General features: G+C 45.4%; 2 non-coding genes across 2 annotated transcripts; both read right to left on the minus strand.

Moving 5' to 3' along the window:
- Positions 1-287: 287 nt before the first annotated feature.
- On the minus strand, positions 288-360 carry trnav-cac (transfer RNA valine (anticodon CAC)). Its single transcript has one exon. It is a non-coding gene; the product is annotated as a tRNA-Val (tRNA).
- A 1,510-nt stretch (positions 361-1,870) lies between these two features.
- trnae-cuc (transfer RNA glutamic acid (anticodon CUC)) lies at positions 1,871-1,952 on the minus strand. The gene has a single exon. It is a non-coding gene; the product is annotated as a tRNA-Glu (tRNA).
- Positions 1,953-5,663: the final 3,711 nt, after the last annotated feature.

The raw sequence follows: 5,663 nt of genomic DNA on the forward strand, positions 1-5,663 counted from the left end.
CGCCTGCGCAAGGAATGCAAATGCGGGACAGTTTTTCGTGGAAGGGATCAGAACGCGGTAACTACACTCTCAAACAGAATGACTTATGATCAGAACCAGGTTTTACAATGGTTCTGATCAGAACAAGCCTTTACAATGCTTTGCTCACTAATTAAATGGAAGTGCATCACATTTCACAAAGAGAGCAGATTTGTTCGAGCATTTTCGAAGGCAGATTTGCAGATGGGAGAGCAAGCAAGAAAGCTCCGTTCTTGTCCGTGTAAAAGGCTGCAATTGAAGAACAAAGCAGTTTCTGCCCAGCTTCGAACTGGGGACCTTTCGCGTGTGAGGCGAACGTGATGACCACTACACTACAGAAACGAGCTTCAGCCGAGCGCGTTGCGGCTCTGTGGCATCCAGCACTGAAAGTTGAAGCCATTCTACGTTTCACCTTTCTTTTTCCAATAGCTCGTTGTTATCCAGGGAAATTGACATCTTGAAAAAGTCAAAAAATATAGACTGAAATTAGTGACAAAATATAGACAAGGATGTCGTCAATGTTTGGACTGGAGTGTGAAGTGGAATAAGCTGGGACAACTTTCCCGGCAGCATAACGGCTGCGACATGGATTTATGGAAGGGTTGTAAACTGAGTATTTACGTGTTTTACACAAGCTAGGGTGAGTTGGAAACTCGAGAGCATAGGTTTAAGGTGAGTGGTCTGAAATTGACAAAGGACCCCGACGCACATTTTCCACTCACAAGGTTGTGGGTGTATGGAATGAGCTACCAGAGGGAGTGGAGGAGGCTATTGCACTCAGAAAATTGCAATGGTAATCGGATGAGTTTCTGGATAGGATGGGTTTAGAGGGATTGAGGAGAAATGCTGTGGAACGGGACTTGTTTAATTTTGGTGATGTGGTGAGCATGGATGAGATACACCGAAGTCTCTGTTTCCACGCGGTGTACCCCAATAACCTTGCGTTGCTTACACCGGTTTTAAAGGATTACTTTTCAGCGGAGCTTGCCGTCGCAGTCTGTAGCACAATCATTTAATCTGTTCGACTGCTCACGGGAAAGGTAGTATTGTGAAACACTGCAGAAACGAACGACTTCCTTACTTTTGCTCCGACTGACCATGCTTCGTGAAACTTTCCCAGATCCTCAGTTGAGGATTTTTGCTGCTGCAAGTTACCTCAGAACCCCTGTTAACTCGTAATGTATTGAGCGAATCGCAAACAGAAAGCATTTAACACGGAACACAAACAAAACTGGCATACCTAATGCATGTTCAGACACAGCGAAGCATGAATGCTAAATGTGAGACAGTCCGAGGGCATGAGGCATAAAGTAATCTCACAACTAACAACAGGGCAATTCCAAACTACTCTTTCAAACATACTGCAGCCTTAGTGCACCACCACTTCCCAGACAATGCTGAAAAGAGAGAAAGAAAGAATATAATAAGTATGGGCCATAAAAAAGTGAATTTCACCAATCACAGTCTCGATTAGATTACCTTTCCCTTCCGGTGTCTCCAGGACGGAAATGCAGGAAATGGGAGAAATTCAATAACATATGCATTGGAAAGATTTTCCCATTCGCCAGAAAGCCAAATAACGATGAATCGACTCACCGCCGGACTTTGTTTCACAACAGCGATGAAATAACAGTCTCCATTCGGTTCCAGTAAAACCTCAACTTGCCTGGAACATAAACCAATCGCTGAGCTGCTTGCGATTTTCTGCAGGGGAGGTGAATAACATCATGGCAGCTGAGAGACCTGGCAATACTCGGCACCTTTCCACAGTTAATTCCCCTGGAACATAAACGCAGCGGGGATCGAAGCAGAATTTTAACGATGCTGCGGCGTTGGAGCTGACCAGCTGAAATGGCAGTGGTGGGATTCGAACCCACGCCCCTTGCACGTCTGGAACGAGGATCCAGCGCCTTAGACCGCTCGGCCACACTACCCGACCGCGCTGCCGCGCATTTTCTTGCATTTCGGATTGTGCTCCTGCATAACCACACATGCTAAGTCACATGAAAAGGGTTCCATGGTCCCACTCCGACTCGCACAGCTGCTGGATGTGCCCAGCTACAATGACAATTTCGCAGCAGATCATGAAAGCCCATCAATCCAGGCAAAAATCAATGGTAAGCTGAGTCTATCTTCTCAGACTCTTTTCAACCAGAAATGTATCTTTGACTGCGTGAGAATATATGTTCGGTTATGATTTGGTCAAATCACCATGAGCTGCTTGACATTACTTCAATTTCGATTCTTGCTTTGCTGAATGATTTCACCGATTGCTCGAAAGAGGACAACTTTCACGTTTACACGGAACATGAAACACACCGGACTACAGGGAAAATGCACAAAGCTGAGCAGGCCGTGTTCCACATTATACCGTGCAGCATCGTTTCAGTCACTGTGTCTGTTTTGCAGAATAAGAGTCCCAAAGAATGTTCTCCACCCTAAAACCGGAGGTAGCATTACAACCCGAGAACGACAGATCAGGTTGTGAGGATGCTCTGACCTCGGGGCCAGTTCGAGATGCCACTTTCCTTGCCTTTTACCTTAACCGTGCAATTGGCTGCAGGAATGTTCATACCTGGGCATGAGCCACATGGATACCAACTGAGTTGGAAACCTGTGTGCGAATCGACGAGAAGCGACTCAATAAATTTTGCTAAATTCCATGTTGCTTATTAGAAATGCAGTTTCTGTTCACGTCAATTTAAAAGGCAGTTTCTGAACATAGTAACAGAACATAGAAACCCACCCCACCCCCACTGCGGAAGAGGTGCTAACTGCCCTTGAGTGCTTTTTGTTCTCAATGTGAAGAGCTCTCCGCATGAGTCACCTTCACGTCTCTTGTTGCTGAGTGACTCACAAAGAAGGAGTTTCACCAGAGCTGCAACTGCCTCACTTTCCCACTCGCCCTCCCGTTTACATTTTCCTGCTCGTCAGTGATTTAAAGAAAACCAAAAGGTTGCGATGTCATTCTGTAGCCTGTACACTTTGTAGAGAGTGTAATTTCTTTCATTGCTGTTGCTGATTGAATGAGTCACTATAACGTGCGAACTGATCCAAACCATGATTCAGCACCTCTGCTGCCAATTCTCGCACGTTGAATAACGACAGGCAGCTTCCAAATGAGGCCTTGCAGAGACGACTTTGGGGTACATTTGTCAGACAGACCAGTTGAGGAATCCGTGGCGTACTGTGACACCAGCTCATCAGCTTCTTCCCTGTCTTTGAACCGGCCCGCCTGCGCAAGGAATGCAAATGCGGTACTGCTTTTTGTGGAAGATTCAGAACGCGGTAACTACACTCTGAAACAGAATGGCATATGATCAGACCCAGCTTGGAGAAAACCTTAACAATGCTTTGCAAACGAATTTAATGGAATTGCATTACATTTCACAAAGAGAGCAGATTTGTTCGAGCGATTTCGAAGGCAGGTTTGCAGATGGGAAAGCAAGCAAGAAAGCTCCGTTCTTGTCCGTGTAAAAGGCTGCAATTGAAGAACAAAGCAGTTTCTGCCCAGTTTCGAAATGGGGACTTTTCGCGTTGTTAGGCGAATGTGATGACCACTACACTACAGAAACAAGCCTGTTCCGGCCGCGCCGCGGCTCTGTGGCATCCAGCACTGAAAGTTGAAGCCATTCTACGTTTCACCTTTCTTTTTCCAATAGCGCGTTGTTGTCCAGGGTAATTGACATCTTGAAAAAGTTAAAAAAGAAACAGACGTGAAATTGGTGACAAAATATAGACAAGGATGTGGTCAATGTTCGGACTGTAGAGTGAGGTGGAATAGGCTGGGACAACTTTCCCGGCAGCATAACGGCTGCGACATGATTTTATGGAAGGGTTTTGAACTGAGTATTTACGTGTTTTACCCAAGCTGGGGTGAGTTGGAAACTCGGGAGCATAGGTTTAAGGTGAGTGCTCTGAAATTGACAAAGGACCTGAGGCACATTTCCCACACACAAGGTTGTGCGTGTATGGAATGAGCTACCAGAGGAAGTGGAGGAGGCTATTGCACTCAGAAAATTGCAATGGTAATCGGATGAGTTTCTGGATAGGATGGGTTTAGAGGGATTGAGGAGAAATGCTGTGGAACGGGACTTGTTTAATTTTGGATATGTGGTGAGCATGGATGAGATACACCGAAGTATCTGTTTCACGCGGTGTACCCCAATAACGTTGTGTTTGAAAGGATTACTTTTTAGCGGAGCTTGCCGTCGCAGTCTGTAGCACAATCATTTAGACTGTTTGACTGCTCACGGGAAAGGTAGTATTGTGAAACACTGCAGAAACGAACGACTCCTTACTTTTGCTGTGACTGACCATACTTCGTGAAATTTTTCCAGATCCTCAGTTGAGGATTTTTGCTGCTGGAAGTTACCTCAGAACCCTGTTAACTCGTAATGTATTGAGCGAATCGCAAACAGAAAGCATTTAACACGGAACACAAACAAAACTGGCATACCTAATGCATGTTCAGACACAGCGAAGCATGAATGCTAAATGTGAGACAGTCCGAGGGCATGAGGCATAAAGTAACCTCACAACTAACAACTGGGCAATTCCAAACTACTCTTTCAAACATACTGCAGCCTTAGTGCACCACCACTTCCCGACAATGCTGAAAAGAGAGAAAGAAATAATATAATAAGTATGGGCCATAAAAAAATTGAATTTCACCAATCACAGTCTCGATTAGATTACCTTTCCCTTCCGGTGTCTCCAAGACGGAAATGAAGGAAATGGGAGAAATTCAATAACACATTCAGTGAAAAGAATTTCCCATTCGCCAGAAAGCCAAATAACGATGAATCGACTCAGCGCAGGACTTTGTTTCACAACAGCGATGAAATAACAGTCTCCATTCGGTTCCAGTAAAAATTCAACTTGCCTGGAACGTAAACCAAGCGTTGAGCTGTTTGCGATTTTTCGGCAGGGGAGGCGAGCACCATCATGACAGCAGAGAGACTTCACAATATTCACCACAGTTAATTCCCCTGGAACATCAACGCAGCGGGGATTTTAACAATGCTGCAGCGGTGGAGTTGACCAGCTGAAATGGCAGTGGTGGGATTCAAACCCACGCCCCTTTCAGGACGGGAACCTGGATCCAGCGCCTTAGACCGCTCGGCCACTCTACCAGGCAGCGCTGCAGCGCATTTACTTGCATTTCGAATTGTGCTCCTGCATAACCACACATGCTAAGTCAAATGAAAAGGGTTCCATGATCCCTCTCCGACTCGCACAGCTGCTGGGATGTGCCCAGCTACAATGACAATTTCGCAGCAGATCATGAAAGCCCATCAATCCAGACAAAAATCAATGGTAAGCTGAGTCTATCTTCTCAGACTCTTTTCAACCAGAAATGTATCTTTGACTGCGTGAGAATATATGTTCGGTTATGATTTGGTCAAATCACCATGAGCTGCTTGACATTACTTCAATTTCGATTCTTGCTTTGCTGAATGATTTCACCGATTGCTCGAAACAGGACAACTTTCACGTTTACACGGAACACGAAACACACCGGACTACAGGGAAAATGCACAAAGCTGAGCAGGCCGTGTTCCACATTATACCGTGCAGCATCGTTTCAGTCACTGTGTCTGTTTTGCAGAATAAGAGTCCCAAAGAATGTTCCCATCCTAAAA

This window comes from Hemiscyllium ocellatum, unplaced genomic scaffold (genome assembly GCF_020745735.1).
Source record: "Hemiscyllium ocellatum isolate sHemOce1 unplaced genomic scaffold, sHemOce1.pat.X.cur. scaffold_421_pat_ctg1, whole genome shotgun sequence".
Lineage (NCBI taxonomy): Eukaryota > Metazoa > Chordata > Chondrichthyes > Orectolobiformes > Hemiscylliidae > Hemiscyllium > Hemiscyllium ocellatum.